This window comes from Phoxinus phoxinus (assembly GCF_949152265.1).
Source record: "Phoxinus phoxinus genome assembly, chromosome: 3".
In the NCBI taxonomy this organism is placed as follows: domain Eukaryota; kingdom Metazoa; phylum Chordata; class Actinopteri; order Cypriniformes; family Leuciscidae; genus Phoxinus; species Phoxinus phoxinus.
Window position 1 is genome coordinate 41,079,760 of NC_136878.1, and position 15,053 is coordinate 41,094,812.

Here is a 15,053-nt window from a genome sequence, read left to right on the forward strand (position 1 = left end):
TGAACCCTAATATTACCACCATATTTTTAAGTTCTGCAAACCATAGTTGATATTTTTTTATTACTTTTTTACAGTGTGTTATGGCCAGCAATTGTACAATGAATACTAATGATGGCGTAAATGTAATTCAAAGCGAGCCTTTTTCCGAGTGTTGCGTGATTCCTCAGATGTGCTGGCTGAGACACATGTAGCTGCTCACTAAATCTTTTTGTGCATACCCAAGCTACGTCTCCTTTCAACCACACAGCAGTTGTTTTGCGTATTTCCAGGCCCTCCATCACAGCATGTAAAATCTGTCCTGATTACACTGTCCACAGGCTGAGTGAACATCCCCAGGAATGGTCCCCGGGTGAATGAGGTTGCGAGATACAGAAGGGCTTTCACTCTGCTGCTGAGTGCACTCTGACAAGATTGCTGTCAAATCCTAGGGATGGGACAAGAGTTACTGAGTGTCACATGACAGTAATGGGAAGGCGGGGTGCGGAATATAGGGGTGAAGAGGCGTGTCGGTACGTACCGAACTAGGAAAAAAAGACAACAACGCCTGAAGTAATGATGCGATATCAGCTCTTACTGTTGTATTGCACTCACTTCAGTGTCTTTTTCAGATTATATTGGCTTGAATGTTCCTGTGATTGACCCTACTTCAAATTGCATTTTTCTAATATAATGCATTTTTTAATGATCTGATCCACAAAGTAAAAATGAGCCCCTGAACCACAAAGTAAAAATGTGTCTCACAACAATGAAATCTGAGAGTTTTTTTCTCTATAGGCTACTATTTTTTTTACTATTATTTTGTTGTTGTTGTTTTCTCTGTATTTTTTTAATTGTATTATTTAACTATAAATTATCTGATTATTCTTACAGTAATAAGCATTAAAAATTCCATGCTTAATGTTACTGTAGTGGCATCTGGTGGCAGAGGTGTGTGTGTGTGTGTGCGTGTGTGTGTGTGTGTGTGTGTGTGTGTGTGTGTGTGTGTGTGTGTGTGTGTGTGTGTGTGTGTGTGTGTGTGTGTGTGTGTGTGTGTGTGTGTGTGTGTGTGTGTGTGTGTGTGTGTGTTTGACTTGAAATCCAGGGCTTCCTCACCAATTTAAGAGCAACATGATATTATAATTATATTAAAAACACAGATATTATTCAACCTAATACTTGAACAGCAAACATATTTGAGATACAATGCTATTACAGGCATATTTCATAAATTAACTAAAAAGAGAATCTTGTGCTTCAATGAAGGCAAGAAAATGTAACCTTGTGCACAAATTAGTTTACATTCTCAATATCACACATGTGTTTGTTTGAACTTTAAATATTTCTTATTCCTTTTATATCAGTGTTTCTTCGTATGAAATGTCTAGGTTTAGTTTATGAAAAATGTGATGCATGTCATGAATCCCGATTCTCTGCATATGGAGTCCGGTGTGATTATTCCGCAGGAATTGAGTGCTCTCTTGTGGTATTAACAGAAACTGACCCTGCTCAGCATGCATCAACGTTTGTGGCTGCCTTTTGTCATATTGCCATAATGAAAAGATAATGTTTTGTGAAGAAATCAGGGGGAGATATCAGATGAATATATTAACATCAAGGACCACAGGCAACATTCAAAAGGCTAAAGGAGGCGAGAACAAACGCGCGGAGACTAGTAGGCCTACAAAAAAAACAATCTCTCTATGTGCCAATCAAGTGCTTTTTCTCAGCGTGTCCAATTCTAGAGCTGCCCATTCTCTGCCCTGTATCAAGAGACCGGGCTTTTCTTCTCTTTCTTCTCTAAGCTGACACAGCACCACTCACAATTTGAGCAATAATCAAGTGTTTTTGTGCTCTCGGTGGTGCTTCTCTGCACGAAGCCGTCTCATCCTGGAACGGCTTAACAAGAGTATTCTCTCTCTCAGCGATACCCATTCTTATCTGTCCTTTTCTCATTACCTGCTTCTGTTTCTCTACATTGCCTTTTCAGTAATCTCGGCCTATCTGCGTATCATGTGTCGTCGCTATCACACAATCTTCTTTCCACATTCTCACTATTTTGCCTCTCTTTAGCGGCCGCCCGACTTGCTCAATTTCACCCACGTTTCAATTTCTCTCTCTCTCTCTCTCTCTCTCTCTTTCTCTCTCTCTCTCTCTCTCTCTCCCTCTCTCTCTCTCTCTCTCTCTCATACGCGCCTGCTAATCTTATTTCCATCTCCAGTCATTAACACGCCACTCTACAGTCTTTCTCGCCTCTGCACATTCTCATTTATCTCTCTCCATTTTATTGTTTTTCTCCATCCAGCGCCACCTTTGCTTTCCATCATGGTGCAGTAAGTTTAGCAGGTAAATCAGCCGTCACCGTTGAGTGGGCCTGGCGATTGCCCATGAGTGCTTTCTGTGAAATGATTCCCGCCCCTGACCCGGAGGACTGCTGTTTCTGCTCCTGTGGGGGGTGTTGCAGAAATTACATGTGTGAACTAAGGACAAACTGTGCAGCACCATAAACAGATCATTAAATACTTTAGCGATTTAAATATTTTATTTAAAAGATTACAACTCTCCTGCTGGGGCAACTGTGATTGTAATCAGCATCTGTAAAACATAGCTTAGATGAAGTATGATAGCAAGGAATAGTAAATATGTTAACACTGATGTAGAGTTGTATACTGTCGGTTTAACGTATAATGTATGTCGAGCATAATTACTTTTAATAAAATTGACCCCTGACCCAACCACATTTAACCTGTTAACCTCTCATATTTAACCTCTCTTTCATTCATCTTCGGAGCACAAATGAAGATCTTTTTGATGAAATCTGAGAGCTTTCTGTTCCTCCATTGACAGTCTACGCAACTACCACTTTGACACTTCAAAAGTTCATAAAGAGATCGAAAAAATTTCTGAAGAGACTCAATCACTTTATATTATAAACAGATTGATTTTAGGCTTTTATTCACATAAACATTCATCAACGCACACATCAGTTGTGGTAAATGGAAGCTTCCGCAAGAACCAATGAGGTTTGTTCTCGCGCGTCAAGCAGGTTCAGTTGAGCTTCTGTTAATGTTCGCTGATCAATGTTTAGAGGTCAATGACATGACGTGCATATTTTTGTGTCCAAGTGCATTATTTCCTTTTAAAATAATTTGATAGGCCTATTTATGACATATATCACTTTATTCTATCAACTCTATTTAGTTTGAATTCATTTTTAGTGCGTTTAAATAGTATATTACTTTGTTTTGTTATCTTAAATGTCATGATTCTGCCTTAGGCCCCGTTTACACGATGGGAAAACGCATGCATTTCTCTGCGTTTTGGCCTGTCATTTACACGAAAACACCGTTTTTATCCCAGAAAACGATTATTTCTAAAAACTCCGGCCAAAGTGGAGATTTCTGAAAACGCCGGTTATGTGTTGTCGTGTCAACTGGGAGAAACGGGGTTGTGTGCACGATGTTATTATTGAAAACGGAGGGGGGGGGGGGGGGGGAATAGTTTCTCTAAATACCCGGCTATGTGTAAATGTGGCCTTATTGTCCTTGATTTTCCCTGGTCGTAAGGCAGGATCATGACAGAATCATGTTTTGTGTTTCATGAATTGTTTGGGCCATGTGCTTGTGTTGTCTCGTCATCCAGCCCCGCCCTCCTTGTTACCCTTGTTTTGTCATTATTGCTTTACCTGTGTCACCTGTTATGTTATCATTAGTCTCCCTATTTAATCCCCTTGTGTTTGCTGTCCTGTGTTGGTTCATTGTTGATCATACCTGTGAGTACCTTGCGGAAAGTCTTGTTATTGTGAGTGTTTATTGTGAAGTCTTTAGTCTTGTCAGCCTACGATTCCTTGTCCCGTCTGTGTTTTGCCCCCTCGTGGGTTTTGTTTTCCTGTCTTTGTACATAATAAACCGTGTTCTGTGACTACTGTCTGCGATTGAGTTCATTCCCTTCTTCACCCTTCCAACATTATAACATTAAACCCCCAAAATGTCAGGTGGTGCAACTGTCCGAACAAATTAACAGACTTTTGAAGAAAACTATTTCAAATGGTGTCTTAATAATAAAATAAAATAAAAATGTTTGAAACCTTTCATATAAACACACACACATATATATATCAGTAGTTTTAAAGCTGGTGGGACACTTTCTTCCAGCCATTTGTATATTTTCAAATGTTAAACATGGCTCTTTTTTTCTGAATTGACAAGGTAATACTAGTAAATCAAGTAGCCTATATATACCATATATGGGTAGGTTGGTACACTTTCCATGACAGGTGGTACAACAGTATACATACAATTTGGTTGTATAAAAGAAGTCAAAAAATGTATTTATACACATTGCAAGTATTATTTAACAACTGAAACTTGTTTAAACATATTGTACATGACTCAAAAATATGCATTACATCAGTTTTGATTTTTTTTAAAACACCTTTTTGAAGCTTTATTTGTCAATGACCCTTTATATCAGGGATAGGCAACTCCGGTCCTGGAGGGCCACTGTCCTGCAGAGTTTAGCTCCAACCCTAATTAAACACACCTGAACAAGGCAATCAATGTTTTCAGGATTACTAGAATAGATACAGGCAGGTGAGTTGTTATCAGGGCTGAAGCTAAACTCTGCAGGACAGTGGCCCTCCAGGACCGGAGTTGCCTATCCCTGCTTTATATGTTAATAAAAGCTAAATTCAATCTGTTAATCATATAAAGCGATCTCTTCAGAAATGTTGGACTAAACCACTCAATTCATATGGATTAGTTTTTCGATCTCTTTATAAGCTTTTTGAAGCGTCGAATTGGTAGTTGCGTAGCTGTCAATGGAGGAACAGAAAGATAGCAGATTTCATTAAAAAAAAAAATCTTTGTTTTCCAAACGTAAGTCTTACGGTTTGGAATGAGGGTGAGTAAGTATTTAACGTTGTAGGACAAAACGTCAAAGTATAGTCATGTTTACCACAGGTTTTATTTTGACGTCATACCTACACCACTCTATAATAATAATAATTTGTTACATTTATATAGCGCTCAAAACGCTTTACATAGAAGGGGGGGAATCTCCTCCACCACCACCATATAGCCTTTGACACAGCATCTTAAAAACGCAACACGTACGGTATGGTGTAAAAACTGAGAGATGCGACTCTATAGTCAAAGAAAAACATCTGGCACATGTGTATAAAGACAGGTCCTGGGTGAACAGCACTTAAGGTTTTGTTTACACTGGATATAAATCTGATTTGCTTATCAAATCCAATATTTAGGACTGACTATCTGTGCCATTTTAGAAAGGGATGAGAGACAGTACAGTCAATATCTATTGTATCTACTTTGGTTGCTATAGCGATGGTGTAATCTCAGCAGGATCCCGAGGACTTTCTCATGCAAACACTGAGAGTAGCTGTCAGTGTGCAGAAAGAGGGACGATAACTGGAAATTTTGCCTCTTCTCACGTCTGTCATGACATCTCACAGTGCTGAACTCACAATGTTTTAGGAAAGCCATCAAAAATCAGACATTTAGAAAACAATTCATCAAAAATTATATTTTAATATTATTGTAAAAATAATATTGTTTTCATTATGATATTTTTATTCAGTTGCACTTCAGAATTGGTGTTGTTATATGTATTTAGAATAATTGTTAGGTGTAATGTACTTATTGTAATCATGCTGTATTGCAAAACCCTTTTCTGCTACTGAGGTGGGACACGGGTAATGTTAGGGGCGGGTTTGGTGGTATGGTTAGATTTAAGGGTGGGTTAAGAGGTATGTTCAACAATGTAATTATACGCAGATTTTTTTTTAAATGATGTAAAAAAAAACATGTATGTACACAATAAGTGCATTGTACCAAATGATTCATTTAATTAAAGTAGGTAATTGGGACCTTTTATTCTATTTCATATATTTTTTCATTTTAATATTCATACTTAATAATTTGCTTATTTTTTCAGTGCAGTTTATGGTCATTTTTAATACATTTCAATGTTTTATTTTAAAGGACATTTTTATTTACATTTGTATTATTAACTGTCATGGTTATGTTCTGTTTTCTTGACTTTTATTTCACATTCTGTGCTGTTTCTTTTAGTTCCTGTTTCCCTGCTCTGTTTAGTTTTGGGCTGTGTCCGTAATTGCCCCCTTTACCCTTAATTACCTTTTGAGGAGACAGCCATATGTAGTGGTGCCCGAATCCATGCACCGCAAGGCTCTATGCACGATCGCTTCCGCGTTTTGTCTCAGCCCGCCCAGTTACATCCGGTGCTGCTTCAGAAGCCGTTTTTGCATTAGGTGGAGATAATGGCAAATTACACTCACTGTTTACAAGAACTTCCAGCGGTTAACGTGAATGATGTTTAAAATATTGTGAGGCAGTTAGCGGTCACACAGAGTAAGAAAGAGAAGGGCTTTAAATTATATATTTCGAGCTACATCGACAACTTTGAGGATGAGTATTCTCTCATATCATGCGAAATCCGACTAGCTAATCAGTTTCTCCGTTTCTGAGAAAATTAATTTTATTAAAGTTTTGCAGCTAGTACACTTTGCTATAGAACATGCTATATTGAAGTAAAGACGCTGGCCGAGATTCTACCGGAAATACGTCAGCAGCGTTCGTGCATAGAGCCTAATAATCTATTACGAGTGTTCATCAGATGCTATAGAATACCCATAATGCACTTTGAGAGTCTTGCCTAGTGAATTCCCACATCTGACCAGAAGATGGCGCCCGCAGCTGAATCATCCATCCATCCATTTTCCAAACCGCTGGTCCAATGTGGGTACAATGTAATATCATACAGGTATAAATATCATACAGCCCTTCTGGCACACTCAGTGCCCAAATTCAATCACTCGTTTTCATTCACTCCTTCAAATGCACTAATATTAGGGCGCTTTTCCACTGCGTTGTACGACTCTGCTTGCTTTACTTTGGCTCAGTTTTGCTTTTCCACAGCAGTTTAGTACCGCTTCAAAGTAGGTGGGATTATATACTTATCGTTATAGTATAAGACAAAATCTAAGCAGTGAGAGAATGGCCTCAGATTCAGATCAAGATGTCAGGTGTTTGTAAAATGCTGTATCTGCTAAACTCACTGTCACAGTGGTTGTTCTGTGGTTGCTGACTGCCTCGAGTCAAAAGAGCTTCTTTGAAATGGCTCAATGTAAGTCTATATGATATTTTGACCATTTTATCACTAGGAACACGAAAATCCTAGCCTAGACATCTAGACGCACCCTAGCGGCAGCTAAATGTATTTTGCAGCCAGGGCAGTCTAGCAACTCTCCATAGACCTTCTAGCTGCAAAAACCTAGATTGGGTCAGGCCAATCACGTCGTGTATAGAGTAGGCGGGGGCGGGCTTAACATATGACGACAGAGTTGCGACGGCTGCCACTTGAAAACAAAGAATGGCGGCTGCGGATGGAGAACAGCGGTCTTTCGAATCGGCTTTGGCCGCGACTCTGGAGGACTTGGAGTTAAGTTTTTCTTTAAGAAAAGAGCAAAGAACGGCACTTAAGTCATTCTTAAAAAAGTGTTCGGAGTTTTGCTGGACCGGATCTTTGCCGCTCTGACTACGTCACCTTCTTCGTTGCTCTGGTTGGTTGTAGCGCTATCCTATTGCGTGCAGAGGGATTTTGCGAGACAACCGTTTATCCCGCCCCTCGGATTAAGCCGCGTCTATGGAGAGTTGCCAGACTAAACGTCTTCATGTAAGTCTGGCTTGCCAGGCTACGAAAATCTGTTTAGAAAAGCACACCTCGTCCTCACCAAGCTGTAGGATTTGAGGGATCATTCATGTCTGTAGTACAAACGGTGCAGGATGAGTTACTTGTCAAAGTTTAATACTTTGGTAAAATCTGTAACACAATAAAGGAGTGATGATGGATTTTGATCCACTTTTCGTGGGAGGATGATGTTGAAATAAGCTGTGAGTCACAGAAAGTCTTTCAGGCCGTGTTTACGCCTGGTATTAAGATAAGTTTGGGTCGATCGGATCACAGGTAGACGAGGGAAACACAATCCCGTTTACACCCGGTGTTTAAATCCGTTTTTTGTCCACTTTTAACCACTTCTGTCCTGATTTCTTCAAGGGGAAGGTCTATGGGCGGGTAAATGTATGTGTGTGTTTTTTTTTCAGATCTTTTGATCCAATGGACTAAATAAGCTTGAGCATTCAACATATGAACACGACCGGAGACGACGACGGAAAAATATACGGAGAGCATGTAGACGGTAGAAGGTCTTTTGTGGCTGTTCGAAGGTATTCAACCACATTGGCCACATTTACACTATGAAAACAATCCAGTCATTGCATTTTCAACTACCTCTGGAAGTGGTCAAAAGAGGACAAGTTCAAACTGTTTAGACCTTGTTTACACCTTTATTTAGCGTCGTTAACTAAACTGATCGACCAAAATGCATTATACCAGGAGTAAACAGGGCCTTAGAGCTCCACAAGTCACCATCATTATCTATAGATTGAACTTCATTCTTCTTGTTTGTAGAGTGATGATATTCATTAGCCCTCCGTGTCACTGGGAACAAAAGTGAAGAGTGGTTGTTAGATAGAAGGGCTGTCACTGATGAGGACTCTCTCATATATGATTGCTGTCAAAGCTGCTACATGTCACAAGTGTTTCTGAGAGGCTGCAGACAGTAATGTGGTGTTAAAGGATCAGTATAACATTTGTGGTATGCAAGATACCAAGGCTATTAATCGATTAAAAATGTAATCCAATTAATTACACAATATGCAGATAAATTAATCAAATTATTCTCACATATCAATCAGTCAGGTGGTACAGTTCAGTGCTCTTTAAGTTGTTTACGTTTATTACTTTTGTAATGTGTGCTTTGGGACATGAGGTAATTTAATATCGTCTCTCGTCTAATGATGCTTTGCAGACTCTGCTGTGTGCGTACGAGTGTTTTGAAGAAGACAAGCCTTTGTAGACGCTCTGAGGGTGGGATCTTGTGCTTTCAAAGCTAGCTTGATTTTGCTAGCCTCTCCGAAAATTGCCTACCCTACCTTTAAAGTCCCTGTAAAGTCCAAATTAAGTATGTGTTCTGAGTTTGTCACACCACAGAAAAATGTGTTATTAGCCACCGAGCCAAATTTGAATGATAAAAAAAGCCGGCAAGTACATAAAATAAGCTATCAAAATCTTGAAAAAATTAGCAGTAGTCTCAGCTCTCAAACGCTGGGGGCGTGTCCGCTAGCTGCGCTGAAACCACGCCCACTCGCGGGAAAGCTGCAGTCGCCACACTCAACTGTCGAGTTACTGTGGAGGACAACCTACTATAATTATAATATATGTAATAACTTTAATAACATAAGCACACAAGGCAACTTACACTCATTGGTGGGCACGCACTGCCGATGATGGCACCAGTTGTCGGCGTGACGGGAGGATGAAGGCCGAGGCGAGAGATAGTCGGTTCGGCCATTCAGAAACAGCGGATTATCAGTGAATCCCAGTTGTCTCCGACGAAAGTTTATAAATCCATCCCGTGTAAAATGATTACTACAGAGGTGGGTTTTGGCTGAGATCCATGAATCCACCTCTTCTTGATGTGATAGTTTTTCGGAAATTTAAAATAAGGACACCGATCTGTTTTGTACGTGATCGAATCCAGGTAGTAGCCTACGCATTTCCGTGACGAAGGCATAGATAGCTAGCAAACTGTATAGGCTGTAGTAACTGACAGAGCGGCAAACTGATGTGAATGTGCTCTATTGTTAGGGGAGGGGCCAGCGTCAGGGGCTCCAGTGCGTCATCGAGCCCCCGTTTTAGCCCCGCCCAAATAATATCCGGAACACAGCCAATGGAGAAAAACTGTTTAACGGTCTAACTCCACAATTCAGTACTTCTCAGTCTTTGTAATATGGTTTAGCAATACATTTCTAACATTTATAATGTGTTTATAATTTTTTTGTATTGCCTTTACAGGAACTTTAACATAAATTTAAACTATAATTCATTTTCATATAATTGCAATTTATATGTTATTAACTTAATAACATATTAATTGCAATTATATGAAAATGAATTAGATATAATAATATTAAGTGAACTGGGGAAAAAATGGTGTAGAAACCGTTTTCACTCAGAACTTGTACATTTTGCAAACACATTGATTTAAACAAATTTTGAAATAAATTATTTTATTCTATTTACCAGGTGCGAAAAATTATTCTCTACTGTGTGTCAAAAACATTTAATTGAGTTTGCACTTAAGTATATTCTTTGAAAGTATATCATTTCCATAATAAGTACTCTGTTTAAAAGTATGCGGTTTATAGTTCTTGTTTTATTTTGTACAAGAAGCACTTCTTTAGCAGATGACATGCTTGATTACAATGATCCCATATGAGATGTGAAAACATCTTTTGTAAGTCGCTCTGGATAAGAGCATCTGCTTAATGCCTTAAATGTAAATGTCGATCAGATTTTTCTGAATCCTGTTGAAAGTGGAGCCAACATGGAGCATATTTTTGGGGAAAAAATGTGCATAATCAAAAATTCATTTTGAAAATGGTCCCTTTCTTGTATTTGAATTTTTTTCGTTTTGGATCATTTTGATTAAAGATTGTGCACCTCGTCAAACTATCACTGACTGATGAGCAGTAGAGTAACTGGGGCCATGTTGTATGGCTGATTGAGAAATGTGCCCTAATGCGAGCCTTTTTTGAACCTTGCATTACATTGAAATGCAGTTGCATGCATGCTGCTAAAAAAAAAAAACATCCATCACAACCTTTCTGAACAGAGATGTTTATTGTGCTTCAGCCCGTGTCTCTCAGCACTACAGCCTGCTAAAGGTCATGCAGGAGTCATGCCTGGAGACAGCTTAATTGGAAATCAAACACAGACCGTGAGAAAGGGAGAAAGAAAAGAAGGCAACAGATGTTAAAGGAGGGGAAGGGGACATGAGTCAAGAAAAAAGCACTGAGTGAAAACTCTCAAGACCGATATTGATTTACGCTGAATAGAAAAATGAGCCTGGCGGTGGGTGTGGTGGCGAGAGAAAGCAATAAATAAAAGATTAAATGTCCTGACATTGGGTTGGACAGAAATCAATGGAAATAATAATGTTACAATGCACATTTTCATTAGTCTGGGGAGAGACTGAAGGCGGTCCGCATGTCTAATGTATCATTCAAAGCGAGTAGGTCTGCACTTACTCCCTTATTTGTTTTATGAATATCATTTACAGCACACTTCAGAGCAGATCACATCACAAGGAAGGTTTTGGGATTTGGGTCTGACATACTGTCTCCTTTCAAAGCCAGGCAATGTAAATAAATAATCATGCATCCTGTTTTAACATTCAGGGCTGGATCATGGGCCGGAACAATGGGCCTCAGACTGTCAGGGGCCCCTAATCTATTGAGTTGGGATGTGAATGTGCACTTGTAGTGTACTTCAAATCATAAAAGTAGGTTTTAAAAAAATCATATTAATAAAATTAAAGGCCACTTAAGTGTGCTTAAAGTACACTTTCATGAATGTAACATAAAGTATTACCAAATAAAAAGTTTTATTTGAAAGTACATTTTAAATCATGTTCTAATAATATTTTGTCATGCTCGCACACCTATTTTTATGTTTAAGAGCACTTGATTATAACATTTAACTGTAAGTTGTTTGATATTACATTTAAACTTAATACTTTTATATATGTAGAGTACAGTTGGAGCAGAGGGACAGAAGAAAAATTGTTAAATAACTTGAGTGTGCATCACACCTGACGCATGATTTTTGCTCCACACATGTCTAGTGTCCTCATTAACTGGGGAAAATTTAAAGGACGTACAGTTCGCTAATCCGAAGATAGCGAACAAAGTGTATTTTAACGGGTATGAATTTCATTTCCGCTATTTTACAGCTTTTCTGAATATATTGAAATTGAAAGATTTACAGATTGACCAATTAAATTTCATCTATTCACAGAGAAGAGGGTTTTTTGTGTAGTTTATGGAAGTACAGGAATACACAATGTTGGTTTGAACAATTTTTTATTTTTTTAAGAATAAGTATATCCTAAAATTTAAAAAAGACTTTCAAAGATAAAAATAAATAAATAAATACATCAAATCAGTCACAAGTGAATTATAAGTAAGTGAATTATAAGTACTCCTGTACGATACATTTTTTTTAAGGCAACGGGTTTCCTCAATTTAAGTAAGTAGACACTCAGAAAAACATGTTATTGGCATTTTTAAGTAATTGCCATTTAATTACATTAGGTTAGTTCAACTTAAAATATAAAATTGTCACAACACATTTTCTTTTGTTTCATTAACATTTACTTGCCAGAGTAACTTGGAATTGTCAAGTTCACATTACTTTACATTACATTACCCACTACATTATTTGTTTACTGTAATAGTCAACTGATCACTTTTTACAGTGCTGTCTCTTTAACATTGAATAGCTTCTTGTCCTTTTATGAATGTAAAATTGAACTTTGATGTTTGTGATTTTTAATCTGTGGTCTAAAAAATGTACACATTTCCTAATACAGTTGAAATGGAATAAGATTGTGTTGTTTAATATGTGTATGTAGCAGTCTCTGAAATTCCGTTGTATTGAAAATGAAAAACAAAGGCTAATTCTATACAGAGTTATCATGCACTGAAAAGTTGAGTATAGTATTTTGAGAGTACAAACACATAGCTACATAATATGGATTTGAACTATGATACATTTTCAATTAATTGCAATTAACATGCAATTAAGTGTCCAAAAACATTATATTTAGTTTGCACATTCGGGACTGAATTAGGGCCCTACGGGACATTCATCAGAACACCTGAGACTGCAAGGATAAAACAGGCGCGTGCACACACACACACACACACACACACACAGCAAGATAAAAAAAATATTTCAGGGGCCTCTCAACACCAGGATCTGGCAATGTTAATCTTTGAATGAGCAATGAAAAAAATGTGTGTGTTCCCTCATTTTTGCTCTATATTGTTACAAGGCCGGTTTCTTTCTTTAATCATTCCGCTTCATTGTCATTTAATTTGTTTTTAATTGTGAACAAGCCATCACTGACTGATGAATCATTCAATTAGTTTCCCCTCAGTCTGTCCTTTGGGACCCATGTTTTACTCCCTAATTGAGTTGTATAAAAGTATACTGCGGACATCTCACCTCATCCCAGCACGCAAGTGGACCGAGACTGCTTAAAACACGAGCAATATTTCCCTTTCTTTCCTTATTTCTTATTTTTTTATTTCCTTCTCATCTTTTTTGTATAAAGAATTCACACTCATGCATAGAGAGGATTCGCTTGAGTGTTGCTTTTTTGAGGAAACAAGAAAATCATATAGACATCAGATTTCTCAGCTTGGCTACAGAAGAATTCCTTAGTGAATTAACCTTGGTTTTTCTTCATTTATTTTCACATGGAAAATTCCCTTGAGGGAACAATTATGATTAAAGTGGAGTTGTCTGAAGAAAATAAGAAGAGGGTGTTTAGCCAGTGATACTGATGTTATTCGACATACTGTATTAGCTTGCTAGCTGTAACCGCTTATTAATGTGATATTGTCTATATGGATATGAACTCATATTTAAGATGCTACATTCCCATGATACCCTGCATGAAATGATCTCTTTGTTGCTTTTATAATGTGCCCTATACCTTGACCTCTGTAATGGTATGTTAATAGAGCACATCTAACCCTGCTCTAGGGAAGATCAGGCACATTAAGATGTGTGTGTGGTGAATCAACAGTGCATTGATATTTATGTTTAGTAAACACAGGGGAGTGGTTAGTGTAGAAGCCTTGAAATGCCTTAGTACATACTATGACTGATGTGATTATGTTGAGATCAGCATTTATGGTTAATATTTCAGAATCTGCTGAATCTTATAAAAAAATTAAATTTACTTTGCTGGGGGGGAAATACATTAATGCTGCTCATTTGATTAACTCATTTGATTTTGTTGGAACAGTTTTGTTATATGCCATAATAAACTTATAATTGTCTTGCTGATTGCACTGAATGTTTCCCAACTCGTTATTTTGGTGCAATAGGTTGCAGTCTCATTCAGATTCTGCAAAATAATAGAGGAAAATATCTCGAGTACATTGTAAATGGATTGTGGTGGAATTACTGCCATCTTTTGGTATGATGAAGATGTGCTAGTCTGGCGAAGAACTTGATATGTCTGCTGTGCTGAATAAACTATTATTTCTCCAATCCACAAAAGGAAATAATAGCTTATGTGATTGTGCTTTTGGTACAAACATTGACTACTAATATTGTTATTTAAAGGCATTCATTCTCAGTTGCTAATGCCAAAGTAGAGAAGTGGCAAAAAGTGATGTTTGGAAGGGGATATTTGTTTTTTAATGACCCTACAAGTTTAATTAAACCATTAAAATATGATGGAAATATTTTACATTTTTAAAACATTTTAAATATTAAGGAAGAACAAAACACTAAACTTGGTTAAGGTATTTATCTGATCAAATTATTTGCCCCAAAAAAAGGCATAGCCTATACAGGTTTTTGTTTTGTTTTTGTTTTAAACTCACAGGAAGAAGCATATAAATTGACAACACAATCAGTTATTCACATTTCATTGATTCTCTCTTGTTTTTGCATGTTGTAATTTCTTATGACGAACTGACCAAAAATGATGTCCGCACAATTTGGCATGTTTCATTGCTTTATTGCTTTCATTGCTTTATTCCTTGAACTGGTTATCTAAGTTCCGAATCGATTACAAAGTATTGCTAACTCAAGGCCCTAAATGGTTTATCTCCAGTGTATTTAACTAATCTTCTATCGCACTACAATCCATCACGTTCTTTAAGGTCACAAAACTCTGGAGTTTTGGTAGTAGGCTGTACCTGGTCCACTAAAAGAGGGAGAGTGTTTTCACATTTGACTCCTAAACTCTGGATTAGCCTTTATGATAAAGTGTGGGGCTCAGTTTTACTCTCCCAGTTTAGATTAAATATGCATCTCTAGCCAAGCATTCACATAATGCATAACCTTGTACTCGAGTTATATCAGATGAAATGCACATGATTATTTATTTA